The 27,284-nt window shown below is 48.6% G+C and overlaps 1 protein-coding gene across 2 annotated transcripts in view; it reads left to right on the top strand.

Moving 5' to 3' along the window:
- The window catches only part of LOC146785103 (uncharacterized), a 237,101-nt gene that overhangs the window by 189,323 nt on the left and 20,494 nt on the right, over positions 1 to 27,284 (top strand). Inside the window, exon 1 of one of the 2 annotated variants that reach the window (XM_085636105.1) lies at positions 7,051 to 7,094. The exons of the other annotated variant lie outside the window; for it this stretch is intronic. The gene's annotated coding sequence lies outside the window, so the exon portion shown is untranslated. Of the gene's footprint in view, positions 1 to 7,050; positions 7,095 to 27,284 lie in introns of those variants that run through there. 2 annotated transcript variants of the gene reach the window in all.

Below are 27,284 nucleotides of genomic sequence, written 5' to 3'. Positions count from 1 at the left end.
AATATCAATCACTTACTTTCTTAAAAATATTCATTTAATTAATAATTCATTATTATTTGATTAACTTCCCGCCCTATCGCCCTACAAACTCAACAACCTGCTTTGACAGTATAAATTAATATTAGCAATTAAATTATAAAATCTACATCACCTAAAATTTCAAACTATATTTTCAAAAATTAATAACAATTATACAAACAATAACATAAAATTTATATATGCACTAAAACACATTAAAATAATTAAAAAACGATATTTTTATTAACTATATTGTTGAAAATTAGATTTAAAACAACGACCTTCTTATCAATAATATTACGTATCTAAAAAAACGATGTTCTGGACAATGATATTTCTGCATCTCGATATTTTTATATCGCCATAGTTTTTTTCTGATATTTCTTTTTCACAATATTAAAAGCTCGATATTTTGTCCAAATACTCAACTTTGATCTTTATTCCTACATTGTTGTTTTCACCTGGCACACTTCATATTTGTGTAAAGCACTGTCGAACTAGACTACATAGTACCCTTTTCATAAGTATTTCAAAGCCATCTATAGACACAGATATCTGGGTCACAAAAATATACATGGAACCATCCCAAAATACGTTTATTCTGAGGCACTGGGGGGGGGGCCTCTAGGGCCCCCATTGTTTCCGCTCTGCCAGGCTTTTCATGGCGATGGAACACGTAATATGCTTGGCGGGACCTTGATGGTCCCACAAAGCATATTGCCTGTGACCACTGCTCCTACACCTCTGATCACTGCTCCTATGCCAGGGAACGGCGGTTCCCTGGCGTAGCCGGCAGTCCTAGTACGGTCCAACTGTCCGAGTCGTGATCGGGTTGTCGGACCTCCGGTGTAGCAGTGGCTGGATCTGCCACTGCCGCGCCACCATGAGCCTGGCGGTCCAAGGAACGCCAAACTCGCAATCTGTCCCTAAGAGTCTGTGCATGAGCCGAGACATGAAAATGTTTGGCATGTAGATTGTGCAGCAAGCATAATGTGAAAATATGATACAATCTCTTCAAAATTAAAAAAAAAGGGTATTTCTTTACCATGCAGATTGTATCATTGCATTAAAAGTGATAGTTTTTAGAAATATTCATGACTTGCCTCCCAACGACAAAGCTGTTAGTGAACTATGAGGCAAGTCAGTAGTCATGTAAACCCTAAAAGTGGCCTAGATTATTATCGATGAAACAACATTACAGTCTAGTAAATCAAATATAAGAGGTGATTTACAGTACACACTCTGAATTCAAGTACATTAAAGTCTGCTCATATGCGATAATAAAGAAAAAGGAGGCTCTGTGAAATAAAATATTTGCTGAGGATAACACAATCTGGACAAGCAGCGAAACCGATATTGATTTTTGGTTATCTGGTTTCACATTTTGAAAGTATGCTACCAGATCGGCGTGTCTATAGCTCCCTGCTGTTTACATCAAAGTTCACTGTTTTGTTGCTCATTCTTGCTTCACAGCGAGAAAAACTGACACAGAGATAACAGACCCTCCCAGACCCAACTACTAAGCAAATAATGTATTTATTTGGGGGCTTACACCCTGAGCACCCCTCCCCTTGAAGCTACACCCCTGATCTTGTCACTCAGAGTGAAACTAGCAAATGCCTCACCTAGGCTGACCCACTGCCCCAGGCTATATGCTGTAGGAGGCAGAACAAAAATGGAAATGATACAACAGCTGTCCAATGGATGACGAGCTGGCGGAAAGCCCCTACAAGTAAGCAAATTATCAATATAATCTAGTAAAATCAAAAGGTCTTGACTAAATATACTTGCATCCAAGTGAGTCATCACTTTAGTATACAGATGTATTTATAATCATATGAACAATGGCCCTTAAATCACGATAGTGTTGTAGCCAGACAAACTACGTACCTCAGTCCATTGATGCACGTATGGCCCTCTGATCTACGTGCCTTGGTGCACAAATATACTTTTAATAGTGAGTTATGAACCTCAGCGGACAGATTTTTTTGCACCCGGTATACTTTTGATGTCAACTTTCCACTGTCCATATTAAACTCAGAATTATTAAAGAAGCATGGGAGGATGCTTGGCATGAGACGGCGAAGAAGGTTCAAGTTTCTGGTGGTGCACCACAACCACAACTACTACTTCTTGTTGAGGTGAAACGATGGAGATGAGTCACCTCCCCTGAGAAAACACGAGAAAGGCAGCGCTGAGATGCAAAAAACCTCAGGCACTTTGCAAAATAACTAGCTTCCATTCAAAGCAAAGTATACCCACCACAGAAACAGTGCCAGAGTCGCTGCATCGAAAACTGGCACATTTTCAATCTCATTCTGGCACAAACCCCTCTCATTCCAAGCTGTGGGCAATTGGGGGATAACGGTATTTCCCCCCTGCATTTTTTTTTACAGGCCCATCAGAATAATGTCCTATGTTTTTGCTGTTGTGATATAGCGCGAACTTGGCGCAAGGGAATTAGAGCGCTTTGCATGAGCCCCACATTACATTCGATATTTGTAGGCACGATGAGATTAAGCGATTTGCCCAGCATCACAGAATGTTGAGCCGAGGCAGAGACTCAAACCTGGTTTCCCAAGTCGACAGCTCTAAAACTCAAAAATTAAAACAGGGATTGTAATATAGACTAGCCTTGCATAACACATTTTAATTTGTCCTCCCCAGTCCACTTTCTCAATGAAAAAGTACAGCCAAGCGCGAAGAGCAACATACAAAAAAAAAACATTATTTCCTTTATTTATCTAATCTTGAGAACTCATTGAACCTGGCCGGAGTTTCCTGGTATGTCCTAACAAATACCACTATACGCTTTTATTAAAACCACTTCTCTGTTCTTGTTCTTATATCCTCTACAAAAAAAGGGAAGGCATATTATGTAATCTCTGACGGGAAACAGTATGAGGGTGGTGGTGGGTCGGATTTGTGGCTGATCTTAAAAGAGAAAGACTGGCAAACATAGTTAATAAGGGAAAAGAGAAACCTTTGTTTTGTGTTTGGCATTTAACTGTACAATACTTTTAAGCTATCTTGAAAAAGGACAGACATATGCACCTTCCACAAAAACAATTTATGTTACAATATACATGAAAAAGCATAGCCACGCCTGTTCTTCGTAGGAGAGATTCAGCTATGCTTAGCGTTGCTATTGTTGTGGTTGTGTAATGGAAATGTGTCTGCCAACCTAGGACCTGACATTAGGGTCCACATAGCACATGCTTATTCAAGGGAGAGAAGTCTACCCAGGGGTGTAGTTTGGGCAGTAAGATTGGGGGGGGGAGGCTTCAGATTTTCCAACAATCACGGAAAAATACATTTTATGAGAAGCAGGGCAGGAGGGGGGCCTAAGGGGCAGTAGGAAGGGAGAGGAGTTCGGATTGTGAGGGGTACTTTACAACTCAATATTTTGTCAAATAAACCAGTTTTAAGACCTTTTAAAGAGCTTGTGTTTGTGCTTTTGTCTGCATGAGTATGTAAAAATCCCAAGTCAAATTCGACCCACACCTCCCAATACCCGACTTAAAGACCCTGTACCCAACTATCTACTATTGAATACATGTATTAGGGGGTGTAATACCCCAAACACCCCCCTGAAGCTACGCCCCTGAATCTACTGCATGCTGGCTTCTATTTCAGATGGTTCAGGGAGTGCTCCTATCTGGATGTACTTTTGAGCAGCCGGCACTTCTGAGGACTGACGTGAAAAGGGTTCATTTTGGGGAACAGGGCATGTCTGCAAACATTCCATCACTGACTAACCACATGGCTTCCACTCCACTCATTCGTCTGTAAACTCTCTTGGTCATTACTGTCCCCATTTGAACCACCTTTGAACCTCATGGCCTTGATTCAGGCTCATATCCCCGCTGCCTCTCCATTTTGTTCCCATTAAATCTGCCTCCACCAGCCTACACGGGGTACTGATGGCTAATCTGTTCTCATCCTTGTACCCTACAACACCGACTGTTATTTCCTAACTAACCCACTCGGTGGTAATGATTTCTACTTCACTGTCTTCTAAATGCGACACAACAGAACTTGCATCTCACAACCAGTGCTCCAACAGACCACCACTCTAATACTGCAAAAGAGTGGGCCGTAAGCATGGGGGTGGGTGGAATGATTTGTTCACCTTCAAAATGCATCCTGACCCCATTTCAGTACTTCAGTCTCCTTCAAGCCTCCACAAACCTTGCTGCCCCTAGTAAACACTTGTTGGATATGAGACCTCAATGCCCCTTGAGTTTATTCTCTTGGTCCCATCATCATGACCATTTGAAACCACTGCAGTACGGTACACCCAGTAGAAAGGGGCGCCCAGTACCCTCCACTTCAGCATGTCCTGCTCCTTCCAGACTACGTCCTGTGTTGCTTGTGGTAATGCGTCCTGCGCTATGATCAGGTTACCCGCAAGTTCTGCAACATGCTTAGTGGGGCTGGGCAAAAGCCATGTCTTTGGGAGCTACTTGGATTATCTGTGGGGAAGCTGGATTTCACTGTATATGAGGGTGAAATATAGGCAAGATCCTCGTGGTGGCAGCTTCTCATCTAATGGAGCAGGGAGGGAGGGAAAACTGTGTTTGGGGTATAAAATAGGCTACTGATGAAGGCATATATGGTAGCCCACAGCAATTTTAGGGAGCAAAAATGGGTCATCAAACTTTGTTAAATTGATTTAACTGCATTTTTAGAATGGTTGTTATTTTGACAGTGGGTGTGTGTGTGTGTGTGTGTGTGTGTGTGTGTGTGTGTGTGCGTGCGTGCGTGCGTGCGTGCGTGCGTGTGTGTGTGTGATTGATTCAAAAAAAGGGTTTTAAAAACTGGTTTTCGACTGTTGGCATGGGATAGGTCGTCCCTTTATCACAGCATCCTCTTCCACAAAGTGGTGAGATTTAAGCTCAAAAACTGAAAAAATCAAGATCAATTGGATCGTTTCTGAGTTTTGAAACAGTTTTAGCAGCATACAGCACCTACTGTTAAGAAATATCGATTACAGAACCTTACAATTGCATTAATATCCTCTTTAGCAACTAAGGGCCTGATGACGTACGATTGCCATTTTCAAACCAGCATTATGCAGCCTGCACACCTACTGGTTTGTGAATCGGAATGCAGTCTGCTATCTACTAATAGGCCGTCTCGCACCCCCTGTGATTGGCTGCAAATGCAGGGATGACGGCCTGCCAGGGACAGCAGACCTACATCCTTGCATTGGCATTCACACGTGGGGAAAATGTTTTTTTAAAAAGCAGTCTGTGTCCATTTAAAGGCACCCGTGCTGCTTTTGAATTTAAATAAATCCCATTTGAGAATACATCCGTGAGAGCAAGCAGTGGTCCTCTGAATCACTGCCTGAGGCTACCTCACGATTAGGGTGACCACCTGTCCGTCAATTTCACTGAGTGCCCGTAATTTGGGCCTCTTGTCCATTAGGCGTTAGGGTTTCTCCCACGGACGCCTTTTGTCCGTAATTTCAGGCATTGGAGCGAGCCGCCCCCTGCAAGCAGCCTGAGAGTTCCGTAACTCTCACTGCAGGGGGCCAGCTCCCGCTCCTGCTGTGATCAGTGGCCTGCAGCAGCCCCTCCCCAAACTAGCACAGGCTGCTATTGGCTCATTATCATTCTGTATGTCGGCCTAATTATCACATACAGAATGATAATGGGCCAGTGACCTCATTTGCTGGGCCTCCTCCTGCCAAAGCCTCAGGGCATGGCAAACTGCTTTTGTTTATGGGCTCCTGTCACCTCACCAGGGGCCAAGCTCTGGGGAGATGGAGGTTTCATTTTTGCGCGTGTTACCCAGGTGCATCCACTGTTAGCCTCTTAAACAGTCACACAAGCAGTGATAATGGTACAAATACAATTGTCCTTCCTTATTTATTTCTTTTTCTCCAATAGTGCAAAGTTTCTTCTTTTGTGCTGTTATTATTTTCATGTTTACCCTGGCCCTCTGAGCCACCTTAGCTTTTACACATCACATGGAATGATTGATCAGATCAGGTGTCTTTTTTCAGTGGGGGAGAGGGGGCGCATGTAAGATCTGAGAAGCTTTCAACTTTTATCTTTTTCTTCATTTTTTTTTAAATATGCAAATGCAGGTGTTTAAGTTTCACTCACACACACAACAGATGCAGTGCAAGGTTCTCTCAACATAATATAAAGTTATTTTGACTTGTGCTTGTGTTGGTTGTCTATTTGTATTATTGTGCAACCTCCTTTGATGTGTCTGCAAAACGTACATTTTGACCCGAATTTTTGTCCTGAATTCTGACCTTCTGCCCTGAATTTTGTCCGGAATTTTGACCCTTTGTCCTGAATTTTTCCACTCACTGTCCTGAATTTGCACCCATGCCAGTTGGTCACCCTACTCACGATTCAGAGGGGAGCATGTCCCATGAGAACAGCCGCCATTTTCCGGAGCAGGCAGAAGCCACCTTTTGAGTTGCTGATACCTGATCAATGGTTTGTGACTGCAGTTGTAGTCAGATAAACCATTCAAACAGTATTCTCCAAATCCAGGGTAGGAGGGCCCTCTAATGCTATGACATGGGCAGTGTCGTAAAACCCATTTCACAAGTCGAAAGGACTTTTCGGGCTCGTAAAACAGCTTTTCCAAATAGTAAAAAGGCGGGGCAAACACGTGACTAAGCGAATCGCAGGCTTTGCGATTGCAACCTACCTTTGTTTATCAGACCTTGAGTTCCCTGCGTGAATGTCTTCCATGTCTTAGGTTGAAGTGCCTGGTTTGGTAATGAATAAACATGCACAAAAGAGAAGTAATGACGATACTCGAGGAACTGGAAGTGTTTACACAATAGGTTGAGGAAGCTCACATAAAGGAACATCTGAAATATGTAACAATAACTACAAAAGAAGCGACCAAAATGTGAAGAATATTTTTTAGGACAAAGGCCCATTTGAAATACTGGCAACACCTCTTTCGTCACTTCTAAAGGGTATTAACATCAGCGAGGCTTTGACATACCTTCCCGGGTTTCTGCATCATTAATGCTTGCTGCTGGGCTACCGTGAAGATGCCTTTGGAAGACTTGAAGAGACTGTAAATATTTCTCTGAGGTAAGATGTCACCAGTACCCAAGAATCTTTCGAATTAAAGGCGGAGGAAGCGATCCTGGCTTGTCCGACTTAACCGTGTGATTGCTGGGCCCCCTTGAGTAAGCAATGATGATGTATACTTAATATTTTCAAGTTAAACTAAGGTGACCTTAATGCCAGTATTCATATATAAATCCAAAACAATGTAGACTTACCCTAAGGCATATTAGGAATTCCAGCGATGAAGTGCATGAATTCATATCATTTAGGCTCTGAGCTTGATTCTTCAAATAGATGAAGTGTAATCCTGTAGACTTAGCCCTATTGTTGCCGGAAATTTTGGACTTTATTTTTAGAATTCACACAGAATTCCATGAATGCTCCTGAGAAACTGCGATGACTTTGATCTTTTTGGATGTAGCTCTGGAATTCATAGTGAATTCCAATTTAGCCCCAATAAATAGTAGTTGTGTATGTGTACATGTGCATTGGCACTTTTTAACTTTATTTTCTGCAGAGAAATATTGTCATTGTTGGAGTAACCCCTTCACAAACACTCGGCAAATTCTGCTTGTGTTCCCTCTGCAAACACAACTGTAGGGATTTATTCCTGCCCTTGGCATGTGCAGGTTTCCGGCAGTATACACAGTGGCAATCTGCTTGCCACAAGCGTGTGAATATCAACAAACTTGGAGGTTTGTGGGTGTTCATACTAGTTCGGTAGTACGTATTGCCTTCCATGGAATCCCCAAACCCGTCCTTTGTAGCACCATGGTGGTGCAATAGTAAATAGGACAAATTTATATATTTTTGGAATACCAAATGTTGGTTTACCTTAGTAAATGGAGGTATTGGCTCACCCATGAGCGACAGACGAGAGACCCGACGGCATGCACTGTATCTATCCAGCCATAGTAAGAGATCTCTAGGGACTACTCAGGAGCAATGAACACTCACACATGCAAACAAGAACAAGCATTTACAATGCAATAGGTCTCGCATTATTTAAGTTTGAGCTGTTGGCTTTGAAAATGATAATGTTATTTGTTTTTGTTGTGGATGTGCAATTATAATTAAAGCTATTCATGTATAATGTCCAGATGTTCTAAATCTTAGATATGAGATAATATTTATAGAAAAAGTAGTTTGTAGTAAATGTGAATAATGTATTAGGTATGCAAATTTTTGTAAGAATATTAGAGTGCGGGGCAGATGAAAAGCATGGTGAGGCAAGAACATAATATTAGGTGGTAGGATTTAGTGCGTGGGAGAGAGATACGTATAGCGAGCTAAAAGCATGAGGAAAAGTGGCAGGACAGAGTGTGGGCGAGAGTGGAAAGGAAGGTGATTTAAGAATAAGAGTATAGGTAGGAGGACAGTACGCTGGGCAAAGTAAAAGGCACTGTAAGCAATAAACCAGCAGTAGTTTATGCAATAAAATAAAAATCACATTACCTATGCTACTGCTGTGTTTTTTGTTTGGAAAAAAACTAATCTAACAAACATTATCATTTGCAATGCCAATAGCTCATACTTTCACCAATGCAAGACCTATTGCATTGCAAATACATGGCAACTGGAGAGTAACACGAATGGTGGGGGGGGGGGGGGGGGGGATAGTGTACTGCCCCTATAGGCATGTTAAAAGGATGTTGTAAATACTAAAGTGTAAACCTTCGGTGACTGACACGTTGCTAGGAAGCAGTGCTTTGCATGTTGCCTATTTCCTTGGATGATGCCTACTCTGAACGTCCCTGGGTTTAGCTCTTAAGAGTCCCTACCTGGCGAACTGAACAAACAAATTTTAGTTTGAGAGACTAGGTGCAGGGGACGGGACTGAATGTACAGGTAATTTTGGCAATTAATGTTCCTGCTGGAGTGAGATCAGAGTTTTAACAAGTGGCTGTTTCCACTCATGCTAAAGTAGTGCAGAGGATTAAGATGCATGTTGCAAAGAACAAGCGCTTGTGTGTCCCGAGGTTCTCAGGCAACAATAAAAATGTAAAGGTAACTTTGACAATAAACAGAGTGGTGCAAAGAGGGTCTCAAAGTGGCACAATTCCAGTGGATGCAGTTCCTAAAGTGCAGGGCTCAGACAGCTGCAGTTCTGCCCCACTTCTCTAGTGACTTTCCCATCAGAGAAGTTATTGTTCACATGGGCAAGGCAGGGATGAGATGAGCTTCACGAAAAACTCAAAAAAGACTGACTGTGGGGGGGGGGCGACATTAATCTGATGTGACGTGGAAACCCAAAACAGGTTTAGCCGCTCCCTGCACAGATCTTGTACAGGAGAGAGGGGTCAAGCACCTGTCACTGTGTCTGCCTGCCTGTCAACAGCCGCAGGAGTCCGCAACGTGACCAAGGTAATGGGGGCATGGCTAGGTGAAGGCTGTCAACCTGCTTCAAGAGTACCCCTAGATTGCTGCCCACCAGGAAACATGCAGAGTGACGGAAGGGCCAGTCAAGCCAAGGAGCACTAGGGGGACTGAGTGGACTCTTTGCCTAAGCGCCCACTGATCCGGATGAGTAGCTAACCTTCATACGTAAGCTGTACGCCCGTACCACTGGGTAAGAGTGGGAGAGGTAAGGCTGCAGCTACACAAAGCCTACCCACCCCCACGATTGCTTTCCAGACAGCACCACTGGTCCCACCATACACAAGACGCTGCACTCATGGCAGTGCACACTGCATCCCTCTACCACTTTCAGTGCACTGCACATCCCTCTGGCTCTTGCAGTGCACTTTGCATCACTCCACCCCAAGCAGGGGCACTTCGCATACCTCTGGCTTTCACAGACCACTCCACATCCTTCTGGCTCTTGCAGTGACCATTGCAGCGCTCTACTTCTCACAGAAAACTTACCATACCACTGCCTCCTGCAGTGCACACTGCATCTCTCTGCCATTTACAGCACTCATCACATACCTTTCGCTCTTGCAGAGGTCACTGCATCTCTCTACCAGTGGCAGCGGAAACCACTTCACTCTTACTTTTACGGTCCCCACTGTATCCCTCGCCACTGCCAACAATTCCACTGGCTCCTGCAGTGCACTATGCATCTCTCCATCACTAGCGGGAAATGCAGTGTACCTCTGGCTGTCACAAAGCACACCACGTCCCTCTGGCTCTTGCAGTGTCCACTGCAGTCCTGGCCACTGGCAGTGCACAGCACACATCTCTGGATCGCCAGTGCACACTGTATCTCTCTTACCACTCACAATGGCTGTTGCAGTGTGATCCTGCATTCTTCCACCACACACAGTGCACTCTGCAACCAATCCCTGTGCTCCTCGCATTACACACTGTGCCTTTTACATAAGGGCCATGGCTAAGGGAAGGATGCCCAGGATCACAGTATGCGTCACAGGAAAGCTACCCAAGTTGGAGTATTAGACATACGTAGAACCTTCTAGGCCAGACTTCGCCGTCTTTTCCCTGCACTGCTACAGAAAAGTGATTTGAGTCAGAGGCCCTCGGACATGCTCTAGGCAGTTGGACTATCTCTTACAAGTACCTTCCCACTTCACAAATACGAGTCATTGCTAATAATTTTACGTGACTGTGGTTGCCCCCTAAAACTTCTGCACCTACTTCACACGTCATTCTGCGCACCCAAATTGGGACCTTCCACATATCTGTGGCCAGGTACATCTCGGACCATAAACGTTATTTTAGGTGGGGCGCTGGAGGGTAACTTGCACTACAACAATAAAGTGAGGTTGGCGCTGTCAGCCAGGAGGCACAGGAACAGGGGTGTGACCAGGTACTGAGCACAGGGCTGTGCACGGAGTACATTTTGTACAATGGACAGACCTAACTGTCAAGTTAAGTCAGAACAACAGAATCTGAACCAACCCCGCATTCTGTGGTATACGAGGACACCTTCGTCAATTACTTTGGTGTTTACCACTGTTAGCAGGAGAGAGACATCATCTGCGTCGAAAGTTGTTCAAAGCCGCAACGACAGCTGACAAGACAAATATTTGCAATGCAATAGCTTAAACTCTCGCAAACGCAAGACTTATTGCATTGCAAATATTTGTTGGTTTACTACCGCCCATGCAGCGCTTTCACATTTATAGAGGCCACGCCCCTTTCTTTAGACGCAGTTTGTGTAAAGAAAGGGGTTGCGGCCTCTATGAATCTGAAAGCGCTGCATAGGCGCTAGTAAACAAGATAAATAAGTAAGAGTGGCCACTAAATGCGGACCTCGCTGCTAAAATAAATATATTAAAACAACGCGGCCGCTATAATTAAAGGGAACCGCTATTAGTATAAATTAAAATAAAAACAGGGTGTGCTGCGAGGTAGTGGGTCGGCTGGTGTGAAACATGAGAAGTGCAAGCTATGCCTTGGGAAAGTCCTAGAGCCAATCCAGTCACCAAAATAAGGTCAGAGAACTTGGGCAAAGCCAGGCATGTTAAGAAAATAAGTGGCGCTCGAGATTAAGAGCTGGGGAAGCCTCAGTTAAAGTTGGAGTATGGCGATTTAATACCTTTTTTGCATGGGAAAGATTAGAGGTCCATTAAAAAACAAGTGACAGAGCTACGTGAAAAAAAAACAAAAAAAACTCGTCCGCGAGTGGTGCGCGCGCGCCACTGCGAGCCATATGTCTTCAATTATCGCGCCTGTGTCCGGGCCAGATAATTGAAGACATATGGGCTTTGGTGCGCGTAACAGACACCAATAGGGCATGGGCGGAGCAATGCGCCCGCCTTTGGCCTATTGCGTGGTCTGTTGAAAAAAACCACACGTGCAAAGCCCAATAGCGGAACCCAAAAGGAAAAGCAGACGCACGAGCGTGTGCGATTTCAGGGTCCGTTTCTAAACCCCCTACAAAACGGCTCGCCTGCACGAGCACTGCTGCGCAGTGCATCACGAGGGGCGAGCCCTAAAAACAGCCACTGCAAATGGTTTTTAGGGACTTCCGAGGAGCAATAGAAAGAGACTACCAGTCACAGGCAGACAGAGTCCAAGATCCACACAGTCCACCCAGGAGTGAGAGGAGAGGTTTGTCAGTGAGCATGGACTGGACACAGGCAACAGGATAAATGGCCATTACTAGCCATCAATTTCACTGTAGGTTCTATAACAACCATGGGCTTATCTATAGATTCTGGTTTGTAAATTCTTTTACGTTTCGATAATGAGGTATAATTCTTACGCCTCTAAAGATTCTGTTTGCTTAATTTTTTTCAAGTATTTTTATTAGCATTTTGTAGTATGTATCATACGAAGTATGTATTATGCAACATCACAGATAGGAACAATTTGCTTAATGACAATAATAACACAGCTCAAGGGTATATAGCTCAATGTCCAAGAGCAGAATCAGGGCTTGGCTCTGATTATGTACTTCGTAGTCCGTATACATATCTGATTGCACTTAGAGAATTGTCCATCATATTGCTGTCAGCTACTAGTGATGCCTATCTATTCTAATACATGTTTCACTAAAGTTAGTCCACTATAAGTTGTATGTGGGGGCTTCCACCAGCGATTCGAGATACAAATATAACATTCGTAATTATCAAAGTAATACTTCCTTTATCAAGAACAAACAATAGAAAAACAAGAAAAGAAATATGAGTTAACGCAACTCAACCAATAAAGGAATAAACAAACCTAATGCAGAGGGGTGAGATAGATCCTAGCTGATGTAGCAGACACGGGGTAGGCACAGCATAACTGGGCATCCCAGTGAAAACTAGGAAAGGGGGGGAGGAGCTCCTGATTAATGTTGAGGCCACCATACCTGTCCTGTAGGCCTCTGTCGTTTATACCCCATATTCTTCTGCCAATCTGCTCAATGCCCAGGACTGTCTAAAGGTCCGGTGGGGTTCTCGCGCTGTGCTCTACCAGAACAGGTCCCCTCATCAGTATCGGAACCCATCACATCAGTCGCCAAGTCCTCAGGGGTTTCCCACGTTCGCATCAGCTACCTCCATTACTCAGCTAGTGGGTGTTTTCTCATGCCCTTGGACTCTTGCCAGCTGAGTGCTCTGCCTTCTGCCCCAGCCCACATGATAACATCTCCGTTCCAGGTCTCGAACGGGGGCCCTCTCGGTGACTTCCATTCTATCGCAATTCTGCGCTTAGCCAGGCCCAATGCGAGGTCTAGCAATCTATTCCCGACATTGCGCTTTGGGGGTCTGGGAAAAAGACCCAGTAAGCAGGTCTGCACTGTGAGAGACAGCACTCTGCCTAGCACTTCAGTAAGTTTTCCAAGCACAGCCTCCCAGAAAGGCCGCAGGCTCGGGCAATCCCAAATCATATGGGCAAAGTCTGCATCCGGGTACATGCATCTGGGGCATAGACGGATTTCCCCCTCATAGGTCACATTAAGGCAGTGAGGCGTCATATAGGCCATGTGGGTGTAATTGAATTGTATATACTTTAAGCGCGTATTGCGAGAGATCTTCTTTGGATAGCCATTCCGCATCTGTTATTCTCTGTCCCCAATTCAATCCCATTTTGCCCGTAATCTACTTAGCGGTCCCACTGATGCCGATTGCAGCGCAACATAGAACCATTTCACTAGGTGCCCCGCCGTCTCGAGTGTAAACAGGACATGCAACACTGGGTGTGTCTCCGGCTCGTCTCTCCCCTTATGCCATAACTGCGAAAAAGATCGCCTCATATCTCAGGAACTGACCCGAGGGTAGTCCACAATCCTCTACAAGCCCTTCAAACAGGATCAGAGATTTGTCCAGGAAGCAGTCCCCGACATTCTGTAATCCTGCCCCTGTCCAGCGGGCCAATTGTTCCCTCATGAATAGAGTTTGTGGATCGCCATGTGGCAATGCCACAAGTGGTAGCATAGGGGTGTACTTGGTGGTTCGTCGCTCCGAGCCCTGGCATCGCCTCCAAGTTTGGAAGGCCGTGCGCTGCAACAAGGAGCAGTACGGGGTGGGAGTTGTCGGTATTAGTAATTTCTCCATCACTAGATTAGGATGGGATTCTGGATGTGAGAGGTATGTACCGTCCTTGTTCACCCCCTCCACCCATCGCGCCAGCCACTGCAGCTGTGCAGCGAACATGTAGGATTTGAAATTCGGAACCCCAAGCCCACCTTTGGACATATGACATTGCAGCATTTGGAGAGACACCCTGGGATGCCCGTCACCCCACACCAGGTCTAGTAGCAGGGCATTCAAAGGGCGAAACGAGCTGCTGGGTATGAGGACCGGGAGATTGACAAAAAAGTACAACAAGCGCGGAAGCATGACCATTTTGGATAAGGAGATCCGAGCCATGACAGGTAGTTGCAGTGTGCGCCAGAAGTGTACGCAGGAACGTAGCGAGCGCAGTGCTCTCCCCAAGTTGTCTTCCTTTAAATCATCCAGTGAGTGAAATATATGTATGCCCAAATATTTAAATATATTCTGAGCCCATAAAATATCAGACCGCAGTGTATCGGGCCTAGGCGTTGGGCCTGCTATCGGAAAGAGATAAGTCTTCGATTTATTGAGGCCCGAGAGGCACGCAAAGTCATCAAGAATTTGTATGGCCGCTGAAGTGCCTGCCACTGCATCTGACAAGTATAGTAGCAGATCGTCTGCATAGAGGGAGACGTGGTGCATCCACCCTCCAATAGGCAGCCCAATCACTTCCCCTCCCTGACGGAATCTCTCAGCAAGAGGCTCGATGGCCAAGGCAAACAGGAGGGGGGAGAGCGGACACCCCTGACTAGTCCTGTGAGATACCTTGTACTGCCTGGAGATTGTTCTGCCCGTTCTAACCCTCGCCGAAGGGGCAGCATACAGAAGCCGCATCCACTGCACCCATTCCTCTCCCAGGCCCATGCGCAGCATCACCTCATACAGGTAGTCCCACCCCACCGTGTCGAAAGCCTTTTCTAGATCAACAGAAAGCACTGTCGCCTGATGTTTGGTCGAGCCTCAGCATGGTAAAGAATGGAGTAGAGCCTCCGGAGATTTTAGGAGGTGTTGCGAGAGCGGATGAAACCGTTCCGGTCGGGATGCACCAGAGTCTTCATATGTGCAATTAACCTACCAGCCAGCATAACCTACCAGCCAGCACTTATCTTAAAATCCATGTTGAGCATGGAGAGAGGCCTGTAATCCTTGACACCTGCCTCCTTCTTTTTAGTTTTAGGGAGGGGGATCACCAAGGCTGTCTGGGTGGAGCTGGGCAATTCCCTAGATCAATATGCGTCGGCATACAACCGGACTAGTTGTAGCACTATCAGGTCTGCAAAGCGTTGGTAAAATGCCGCTGGGAGGCCATCCGGCCCCTGTGTTTTGCCAGGCGCTAATGCATGAATGGCGGCTTTAATTTCTTGCAATTTTATTGGCTCTCCCAGCTCTTCCCGGCCCTCTACTTCCAGCACGCGGAGGGGCAGGGGTTCTAGGTATTCTCGTATATGTAGCCTGGAGGCCACAGTCAGGGCCATGTACAATCGCTCGTAGTATGTTAGGAAGGAGTCATTGATTGCATCCCGCTCATACACCGCTTCCCCAGTATCCGAAATAATTTGGGTGATTGGTTCTCCCCCTAATACAGGTCTAATTAACCGCGCTAATAGCCGCCTGCCTTACCTTCCTCCCTCTGCACTTTGTCCTGATAATCCTTGTGGTTATAGCATCGCAGCCGCCCCAGGGCCTCATTATATTTTGCCGCACATTTCCTGATGGAGCTCCCTATGGGCCACCGCTGCCTCCCCATACAGTGGCCCCGTACTACCACCTTAAACACCTCCCACTCCACTCTGGAAGAGTACGCTGTGTTGGCATTAACGGGGAGGTACGTGTCTAAGAGTGTATGCAATGCTGTGCGAAAGGGGGCATCGTCAAGCAATGCCAGATTAAGTCTCCAAGTGGGGATCAGAGGGCACCGCCCGTGGGCTGATGTGTCATTATCAATGGGCAATGGTCTGACAATGTACGCCCTAAATATTCAGTATGTTTAACTGAGCTATTAAAGGTGGGGGAGCACAAGAACGTGTCAAGCCGTGTATGCACTTGGTGCATCAGCGAACAGAAGGAGAACTCCCTATCCCTGTTGTGTTGCAACCTCCAAGTGTCTTTAAGGCCCCAATGTGCAATCCACGTACAAAACCCAAGGGCTGAGCGGCGTGGCTGAGACCCGATCAGAGGAGGGTGCGAATGGTCAGCGACAACGTCCACACACACAGTTGAAATCCCCCCCCCTAGTATCAAGTTGCCCAGTAAGTTATTAGCCAATACAGCAGAGAAGGAGTCCAAAAAGCCAATCTGGTCTTGGTTAGGAGCATAAATGGTGCCTAGGGTGACCCCCTGACCCGCCATCCTCCCCGTGACCAGTGCGTATCGGCCATCAGCGTCCAACCATGACCGCTCATGGGCAAAAGGTACCCCCGGCTTAATTCATATCAGTACCCCTTTGGCAAAAGCCGAGCAGGTGGTCGCAAAGACCTGGCCCCTCCAGCGTCCTTTCAGCTTTCCAGTTTCCTCACTATTCAAATGGGTTTCCTGAAGGAGCGCAATATGTATGTCCCTGCGCCTCAGGTATGAGTAACTATTATGGCGCTTTGCAATAGACCCCATTCTGCTGATGTTCCACGTGAGGGACCGTATAACATTATGAGTGTCTGCCATACATGGTGTATTGCTGCAGCGCCTAATGGAGGGAGGCCTTCCCCCGACACCCCCTTCCAGTCCTGCACCATCCCCCCCCTGCAAATGTCAAAACATAAAAAAAAAAAGGACCCTTATGATGGTCAACTCCCCGACCCCAGGGCAGTCCAACAACGGTCGGCCGCCAAAACATCTTGAGTGTCTGCCATACATGGTGGATTGCATGCAGCGGCTAAAGGAGGGAGGCCTTGGCCCGACACCCTCTCCCAGTCCTGCGCCATGCCCCCCCTGCCAATGTCAAAACATAAAAAACAAACAAAAGGACCCTTATGATGGTCAACTCCCCGACCCCAGGGCAGTCCGACAACGGTCGGCCGCCCAAGCATCTTGTGAAACAACTAGTACTAAATGAGGCCCTAACCTAGTAAGGCACTCAGCGGGGGTTAGCCACTAGAGCTTAGAACAGGATGCTCTGACCAATTAGAGCGCACCAGCCGAATATAGAGCTCTGGATGCAGAACAGTCGACTGCAAGACAACGCCCCTCAGAGTGGCATAGTCATCTCATTTTACCAAGTACTTCAAATAATATCGTCCTCAGTGTTAAGTATCACCACCGGCATTTTCACACTGTCGCTGTGGCGTCCGACTCATTGTCTGCAGTCTCTCTTAACAAGCCGGCCTCCGCCTCCAGGGTAGGGCTCCGTCCCTGCATCAGCGCCGCCACCGCCTGCAGTGCTTTGGTCCTCTTCCTCTCCGAAGATGGTTTCTTGGAAGACCCCCTGCGAAGCCGTCGTCTCTGGCGTTTCCCAGGTTCTGTGGCCTTCCACATGACGGTACCAGGGCCCCTGTCTCGTGGTATGTCACATTTGTAGGGCTCCAACCAATCCCAGGGGACCTTGGGGCATCCAAAGTAGTGGGTGTTACCCTCAAGGATTATACGCAGCTGAGCCGGGAACATCAGAGAGTATTGGAGACCTTCCACTCTCAATGCCTTCTTAAGCTCAAGGTATGAGGCTCGTTTCTTCTGTACCTCCAACGTGTAGTCCGAAAAAAAGGAGACCTTACTGTTGTCCACTGTGAAGGGGCCCTCTGCTCTTGCCTTTTGCAGGAGGAGGTCACGATTCCGGAAGTGAAGCAGTCGGGCCACCACAGGCCGCGGAGGCCTCCCGGGGGCCAGAGGTCTGGCTGGCAACCTTTGAGCCCTCTCCAGCGTATAGAAGGTGGACAGGCCCTCCGATGCCACCACTCGCCTGAGCCATTGCTCCAAGAAGGACACTATGTCATTGTCCTCCGTACCTTCTAGCAGGCCCAGAACTCTGATGTTGTTCCTTCTGTTACGCCCTTCAGCATCTTCGGCCGTTCGTTCTAACACACACACCCTGTCCGTAAGGGCCCCCATCTGCTGCTCTAATGCCTTCTGCGCTGGTGCCAATTCCTCAACATTAGACTCAGTCTCTTTAACCCACTCCGACAATTTCTTGTGTTCTTCCCGGAGTAGGCCGAGCCCCACCACAGCTGTACTAATGTCCTGATGGAGGGTAGCCTTCGTGTCCACTATGGCCTCCAGTATTTTGTTGAGTTGATGTTGTACTGGGTCTTCTGGGGTAGAATGCAACTGTTCCTGGGCACTGTCTTCCGGGTCCTGAAGGACCCCCGTCTGGCAACCTCTAGTCTTGCCCATGGTGTCAGGGCCTCACCCGGCCAAGCCTGCGTCCACCACTGATGACATTCAGTAATTTCTGGGCACCTGATCCGCCCAAGTGCGACCCGGTAGCGTCACGACTAGGTTGCCTGGCTTCGACCCAACTCCATGTAGGCTCTACTCTGCTGGCTTCCAAGGTCTGAGCAACCCCCAGTGCTGGCCGCCTCTCCAGCCCCGCTGGCAGACAATGAGATGCAACTCCGGCTGACAACGCCCAACTCTTCAACTCTCTAGCCACAGCGTTTGACAGCGACCGCAGTCCGGGGCAGGGGAGGCACCGCACCATCCAACACCCCTTCAGCTTGGCCCAGCTCTCAGGGGCCTGACTAGTTGGCCCACCACCAGGATCACAGTGAGTATCCTTGGCTCCGGCTCGCCCACTCGAGTCGGGCCACAAGCCCAGTTATTCTCCTCACGGGTTGTTCAGGCCCCACACCGGCTACAGAAGGCCGCTGAGTCTCGTAGAGGGCACCCCGGTGCCGACACACCACCAGGCAGGACACCAATCACTTATTATTCGGATGGCTCTGCAATGGGGGCCCCCTGCATCCCCAAGGCAAGAGTCGGGCTCACCCCAAACCACAGTCGCCACCCTGCACGTAAGGGCCAGTGCCACGCTTCCCTCTGCAAATCTGATGGATGTGTCACAGTGTGCAGAGGTGGCAGCAGCACTCGTGCAGGGCTAGGTGCTCCACACCCCCAAGTGGTAAGTTCGTCAGGGGGAACTCACGTGCTGCCAGGAATGGACTAGCCCGCCGTATGGCCACAGCTCCCTTTTCCCTGTGGCCTCCGAGACTTTTGCGGCCAAGGGCTGCCCATGAGCACTCGCTGTCCCAGCCTGACCAGATCTCACCTCGGCTCCTCTCCAGTCAGCTCCACTCGACACTCCTGTGATCTTGTCACTGCGGCTGGTAAAGAATATAGCTCAGGGCAGGGGGGCCATGCAATGGTCCGTGCCACTTCAAGAGCCTGCCCTCATTGTCTCCGGTCGGTCGCCCCTCCACCAGCCCTATGAACAAGTTCCAGGCGCCAACGTGCCGTTTTGGACCGGGGCCACAACCTCGGCTGTTCCTACCCTTGCATGTTCAGGTGGGCACGTCGGATCCAGGGGGGCAGTCCAACACCGCAGAGGGCGTCCCTGCACTGGGATCCCTCCAGGTAGGCCGCTAGGCACTCCACTCTCCCGGCCAGCAGGGTCGACACGCAGGGCCTTCCTGCATCACACCCACGTGGTTTGAAGTACGCCTTAGGGCCACAGTCCCTGCCCAAGGCCTACGTACCTCCACCGCACCGCTCACCGCCGAGCTGGAAAGCACACCGCACCGAGACAGTGGCGGTCTCCAGTCCAGGACACTGCTTCACTCTCGGGGGGGGGGGGGGCTCACGTGCACCGCGATGTCCCACACGGCCACCACTGCATCGGCCTCCGCGGCTCGGTCCGCCCAGCGGATCGCTGCTCTCAGCTGGAGCCTCCAACGGACTCCAGTCTCCTCCTGGACACACCTCTCGACACACGGACCACTGAGGGGTAATTGAGCTCTGTTCAGGCCGTCCTGGCTGCCGGTTTCATGTGGGTTAACTGTGGGCTGGCGCGGAGCTCTCGGCTTACGCGTCCGCCATGACCTCCAGCTAGGCCACGCCCCCAAGATTCTGTTTTCTTCATAACGTAAGTTATTTGTGCAAAGAGTTCTCTTCTTTGCATCTTTTTACTTTTCCTTGGACGTCTACTGATTTAATTTATCTTTCTCTTAATTGTGTAACCCTTTTCTGACTCAGTTCAGCTACTTTATGTATGATTTTATAAAGTACACTAAAAAGTAGCTATTTTCAGTCTTCTAGTGTCCACATACATAGGCTGTAGCTGTCTATAATAATTTATTATCTAAGGGTTTTCATTATAATTTATTTTCTACTAAGGCTTTTCAATCTTAGTTTTGGGAGGGAAACCAAAAATCAATTATGTGCCTATTAATCTAGGGGCTGCCTATTGTAACTTGATTCACAGGTTCCAATGGCTGTATATTGTATCCCAGTTGTCTATGACCATGTGGCTGAGTATCTGCAGGATACTGGCGGATGGTTACATTCCAAATGCTTTTTTATAACCTGCATGTTAAACAGCAGTGGAGAAAGGACAGATCCTCCAGGGAACCCTGTACATTGTGAGAAAAGGAAGATTCTTTGAATACTTACTTCTCACTTGCTGTGCCTGATCCTCAAGGAATGTGGTAAATCGTTAGAGAATGGTTTCAGTAACACAAAGACAGCCTCCGTGGTGTGTGGCAAATTTGGGTGTTAACCATATCAACTGCTGCTGTGAGGTTGAGAAGGAGAAGCAGACCGAGCTCTTGTTTTTCAAAGAGGTGGAGCACTTCTACCTGAAGGGCAGGAGTTTCAGTGCCACAGACGGACTTAAGCCCCGCTGGACACCCACAGCAAGCTATTGTTGGAGAGGATAGTGTTAAGTTGAGATGCAGTAACTCACAACGCTTTTCACAAAGAATGGGAGACTGTTGATAAGATTAAAGGTGTTTAAGTCAAATCTTCGACCTAAAGTGGCCTTTGGAGTTAATAATATTTCCCTCGTATTTCTTCCTGGTGGCTGGTGGAGCTGTTTGGCAATTGTGAATCAGATTTTATCACCGAAAATGTCTTGGTGAGACCTTAGCACAAATGAAATCTTGGGGCTGGTTCCTTTAATGTTTGTGGTACAACAGTGAGGAGCCTATAAGTATTCATGATGTCTTACATAATGCTTTGGTAATAAGCAGTGGTCACATTTATGCATTCGGCTTCCGCTTTTGGAGCAAGGTGCAGACAACGAAAGTTGATTGAACTTGGTAATGCCCATGTATTTTAAATTTCAGATCCAAATGTCCTGCTTTATTCATTGGCATCTGATAGAGGCATCTAGCCACAGATTCCTTACCTTTGAACTTATTCAGGCGTCAGCCTGCATCCAGAAGATTTTTTGTGAGCAGCACCCCTGCGCACTAGTAGGTGGCATCAGTCGGCTCCACGTGGCGTCGACCACACCGGAAGTTACATCTACATCATCTATATAGGCGCCACCTCGGCGTGCTGACGTCAGTTCTTTTCTTTCCATGCCATTCTGCACTGACCCGAGAGAAGAGCTACCATTTTGTCAGTTTTTGACAGGATTTTTGCAACATTTTGTTGATCTTTTTTGAGGTTTCTCCTGGTGTGTCGAGGATGTCAGTGAGGAAGACAGGTTTTAAATCCTGTGCTGGCCTGTCACCAGTAAGTCTGGGTGATGAACTCCGCTCTGCTCGTGCAGTTTGCTGAGTTTTCCGCACTCAGCTTTACGCGGAGCTTGCGGGGTTCTGAAAAACTCGCTCACGTTTGTCAACGTCAAGTTGGGAAGCGCGAGCGAGGAAAATCCACCTTCCGGTGATATTTTTCCTCGTTTGCGATCATCAGCATCAAGTTGGCGAGCGCGAACATAGAAAATCAACCCCCTGGCAATTCGTCATTGCGAGTGGTCGCGTATGCTCGCGACCGCTTGCATTGAGAAATCTGCTGCGCAAGTAAAAATCTACTCGAGCGGCAGAAAGGAAGCAGCACCCACTTGTGCTGTGCATGGTGCCGTTTGTGATGATTGCACAGTGCGGACAAGCACCTGGCAATGAAAATCACAGCGGACAGCATTTATCTAACGCACTGTGCCAATTGCAGAGCTCCACGTAGCGTGGCTGAGTTTTTATTGTACTTTGTGAACTGCGCCCAGGCTTAATCAATCAATCAAAGACATTTATAGAGCGCACTACCTACCCGTAGGGTCTCAAGGCGCTGGGGGGGGGGGGGGTGCCGCTACTGCTCGAACAGCCAGGTCTTGAGCTTCTTCCTGAAGGAGAGGTGGTCTTGGGTCAGGCGCAGGTCGGCCGGGAGGGAGTTCCAGGTCTTGGCGGCCAGGTAGGAGAAGGACCTTCCTCCTGTAGTGGCTCTGCGGATGCGTGGGACGGCGGCGAGGGCGTGGCTGGCAGATCGGAGGTGGCGTTTGGGAGCGTAGAAGTTGATGCGGTTGTTGAGGTAGCTCGGGCCTTGATCGTGGAGAGCTTTGTGTGCGTGGGTAAGGAGGCGGAAGGTGATTCTCTTGTTGACCGGGAGCCAGTGCAGGTCTCTTAGGTGTCCGGAGATGTGGCTGTGTCGTGGGATGTCGAGGATGAGTCTGGCTGAGGCGTTCTGGATGCGCTGGAGTCTCTTCTGGATCTTGGCGGTGGTTCCGGCGTAGAGTGCGTTGCCGTAGTCCAGTCGGCTGGTGACGAGGGCCTGGGTGACGGTCTTCCTGGTCTCTGTGGGGATCCACCAGAAGATCTTCCGAAGCATGCGCAGGATGTTGAAGCACGACGAGGAGACGGCGTTGACTTGCCTGGTCATGGAGAGGGAGGAGTCCAGGATGAAACCCAGGTTGCGTGCGTGGTCCGTCGGTTTGGGTGCGGTGCCCAGGGCGGGGGGCCACCAGGAGTCGTCCTTAGTTGCCATGTCGGTGATGGACCCACACTACATGTGTTTGTGTTGTTTGGAGCGCGACCACGACTCCAAGTCGTTCCGCAACTGCCAGACCATGGCACTGAATGGTTCGATGGAGCGGTCCCTGAAGCTGCTCGTGGCCCTGCATGTAACTCCAAGGAAGTCACAGTCCCGCTCGAGAAGAAGATCTCGGTACTGTTCCAGGAGTCCAAAGTCCTGTTCAACCCAATCAAAATTGTTGGGGTACTCTTAAGTCAAAGCATGCTTCGACTTCTCCTTGTCTTGAGTCTGACGTGATGAAGGAACATCGGATTTCCAAGCCTGGCTCCTCGGAACCTGCGCCTGGGCCAACTCAGTGCCTCGCCAGTTTTCCAGGAGCCAGAGTGACCCCCACACAAATCAAAGAGTTCTATGAGGCAGTGAGCCTAATTTTTCAGCGGCCCAACCCCTCCGACATGTCTTCGGGCTCCGTGGTGCCAGAGAGGGCCTTGCTTGGTTTTGTGCCAGTGGTTCAGCTCCAGGTTTGATGAGCATCCACGGATCCAGTCGTGGATTTGGACCTGCCACTGCTACATTCTGCAGCGTCGTCCCCATTGCCGATGCCCCCGGCACCAGCCCTATTTTGATCCCCGACCACAAAGAGCTGGAGCCACACAGATTACAGCGCCAACAGGACCCCGGTGTCCTAGGTTGGAACCCGAACCCTAATCTGAAGGGCTAGGCCTTGGGGAGGAATGGGAGGGGTCACTGGACCCTTTAGAACATCAGTATGTACATGAAATGGACTGATGTCAAGAACTGGGTGGCACAAGCGGGCTGGACACTTCTCCAGATACCGGCATTCTCTCCCCCCTACTGTGGCTATGGAAGACGAAGGTACCTATGCAATGGTGATGCGGAGTACGGCTGAGGTCCTCGGCCTTCAGTTACCCTCGTTGGCAGTCAAGACTACCATCTTGATGGAGGTATTGCAACTGGGAGTCTCCTCATCTGAACCTCTACTCCAGTTCAATATAGCCCTCACCGACGTCCTTGTGAGTACCTGGTCCAAACCCAGCACAGGGGTTCCTGTGAGTTGGATGATTGCCTGCCGCCTCCGCCCCAGGGGACCCCAATTTCTGCACCCAACACTCTACCCCGGAGAGCTTAGTGGTCCAAGCCTCTACCTCTCATGGCACGTTCTGTGCTGCTCCCCAGACAAGGAATCCAACAGGCTGGACAGCTTGCAAAAGAAAATGTTTTCTCCCACCAGTCTTGCATTGCAGTCAGTGAACGCCACATGTTTTTTAGCCTGTTATTCTCACACGCTGTGGGGAACAGTTGTGCAAGTGCTGCCACAGGTCCCAGAGGAGGCCCGGGCCATTCTCCCCCAAGCAGTTACGGACAGGAGAGACGCAGCAAAGTTCACTATATACTGTGGTTTGGACACGACCGACTTGCTGGGCAGAGTGGTTTTGTTGACAGTGGCCCTCAGCCGCCACCACGCCATCTGACTTTTTAGGGAATGTCCAGGCTACCCTCATGGACATGCCCTTCAATAGCACCCATCTCTTCAGAGACAAGGCAGACTTGGCGCTGGAGCCCTTTAAGGATTTGTGGGCTACTGCCAAGTCCTTTGGTCTCTCGGTTGCCCCACATCAACCCAGCCTGCCTTTCGCTCCTTTCGTGGCCACTGAGCTGTGCAACCTACCCACCTCTGCGTGGACGAGGGTGCGGTTCCTAACAGCATTGTGGGTCAGGCAGCCAGCGGTCTGGTCCAGCCACTACTCTCCCTGCAGCTGCAGCCTCCAAACCTTCCTATTCTTGTCCTTTTAGATCACGGGCTTCCAGTTGGTGGCAAGATCCGCCATCACCTCCACCACTGGCCATCCTTTACATTGGACAGGTGGGTTCTGCAGATCATCCGAAGGGGTTACTCCCTCCCTCCATGCCTCCATTTTATGACCAGCTGACGGAGGATCCTCTGTCCCTGCTCTGGGACAAAGTCATGGCTCTCTTGGCCTAGGGAGTGATAGAGAGGTTTCTGGTGCCAGAAGTAGGCTGTGGTTTCTAGCACCAGCTACTTTCTGGTCCCAAAAAATGACAAAAGCCTCGTTCGATCCAAAATCTCTGAGCCCTCAACTACTTTTTCAAGAAATTCAAGATGCTCACATTGGCTTAGGTCTTGTCTGCCCTGGACCCAAGAGACTAGATGGTAGTGTTGGACTTGCAGGATGCCTATTTTCACATTCCAGTCCTGCCTGCCAATCGGCATTACCTGCGGTTTATGGTTGGCCACACACATTTTCAGTTCACTGTGCTCCCCTTTGGCCTTACCAGCACCCCTCGGATATTCACCAAGGTGATGGCGGTGGTTGCAGCTCACCTGCTCAGATAAGGGATGCCTGTCTTCCTCTTTCTCGACGACTAGCTGCTAAAGGCGAGCTCGCCCTAGGCTGTCATCTCCCACTTTCAGGCTACGACGGACCTCCTGCATTCGCTGTGGTTCACTATCAACATGCCACAGTCACACCTGACTCCCTCTCAGACACTCCCTTTCATCAGTGCTCTTCTGGACACAGTACAGTTTTGGGCTTATCCTCCCGAGAGGCGAGTCTAGGATAATCAGTCTATGATACCGATGTTTCAGTCTGTACCCTGAGTTTCGGTGAGACTAACTCTGAGGCTGCTGGGCCTCATAGCCTCCTAAATCCTGCTAGTGGCACATGCCAGATGGCATATGTGGGCTCTGCAGTGAGACCTCAAGTTCCTGTGGGCTCAGCAACAGAAGAATCTCTCTGACATGGTCCAGATCTTGGAGGGAACTGCAAAGGACCTGCAGTGGTGGCTAACGATCTGCGATTGGGTCACAGGCAGACCCCTCTCCCTTCCCCAACCAGATCTCACAGTAGTGACAGATGTGTCACTCATGGGATGGGGTGGCCACCTGGGAGAGATGGAGATCAAAGGACTCTGGTCTCCAATGGAATCGGGACTCCACATCAACCTGTTGGCGCTCTAAGAGATCCAACTGGCTTTAAAATCCTTTCTACCCTTTATTAAGGGAAGACTAGTACAAGTGATCATGGACAACAACACCACCATGTGGTACTGCAACAAACAGGTCAAGGTGGGGTTGTGGCCCCTTTGTCAAGAGGCCCTGCGTCACAGCAGGACATTTCCCTGGTGGTTCAACACCTGGCAGGTTCCTGGAACGCCAGAGTGGATGAACTCAGCTGTCAATGCCAAGCAGATCACAAATGGCATCCTCCACCCGGAGGTGGTTCAAGGTCTCTTTCAACAGTGGGAAGAGCCTTGATTAGATCTGTTCACCTTCGCCGAGAACACACAATGTCAGCAGTTTTGTGCACTGGAGTTTCCAAGGTGGCTCTCGCTCTGAGACACTTTTTGTCTCAAGTGGAGCTCGGGCCTCCAGTATGTCTTCCCGTCCATACCACTCCTACCCAGAATTCTCAAGAAGATCAGGAACAACCAGGTCCAAGTCATCCTTGTGGCTCCGGTCTGGGTACGGAGAGTATGGTATCCAGGCCTTCTGAACATGGGCATCAATCCTCCAATCAAGCTGTCCCTTCAGGAGGATCTTCTGTCACAGCTGCAGGGGAGGGTCCTCCACTCAAACCTGTCAATTCTTCTTCTTGCATGGAGATTGAGCGATGGCAGTTGATGGCTTCCAACTTTCCTCCCAAAGTCTGTAATGATACTCTGGCAGCCAGGCAGCCCTCCACCAAGATGGTGTACGCCTGCCAATGTGAAAACATTTGTATCATATTGTACAGAAAAGCCTATTGACCCTCTTTGTACCTCCCTTTCTGATATTTTACTGTACATTTTGACCCTTGCCCAGCAGGGCCCTGCTCTAGGCACTCGGAAAGATTATCTTTCCACCTTGTCTGCCCTCTTGTGGTTGCCTGACCAAACCCTCCTTATTTAAGTCTCTTATTGTAAATAGATTTCTCAAAGATCTTGTAAATATATTCCCACCTTCCCCTTTCATTATGCCTCAGTGCGACCTTAATTTGGTTCTCACATTTCTGATGTGTGCTCCCTTCGAGCCTTTACACAATTGATCCCTCAGGCTGCTTACCATCAAAACAGCCTTTCTTTTGGCTCTTCCATCAGACAGGAGGGTGAGTGAGCTGCAGGCTTTATCATCCAAGCCTGACTTCCTATCTGTTTTTCCTGACAAACTGGTGCTTCGCACTAGGGCCTCCTTCCTGCCAAAAGTGGTAACACTATTTCATGTGGGTCAATCTGTCATGTTGCCCACATTCTATGCTCCTCCACATCCCTCTAAAGAAGAGGAGTGACTGCACCATCTGGACCCAAAAAGAGCATTGTCGTTTTACCTTGACAGCACATGAGCGTTCCGGGTGGACGACCAACTTTTCGTGGGGTATGTTGGTGCGGAGAAAGATTAGGCGGTGTAGAAATGGAC

The sequence above is a fragment of the Triturus cristatus genome, chromosome 11, assembly GCF_964204655.1.
Source record: "Triturus cristatus chromosome 11, aTriCri1.1, whole genome shotgun sequence".
Taxonomy (NCBI): Eukaryota; Metazoa; Chordata; class Amphibia; order Caudata; family Salamandridae; genus Triturus; species Triturus cristatus.
This window is presented reverse-complemented; position numbering and strand designations above follow the sequence as displayed.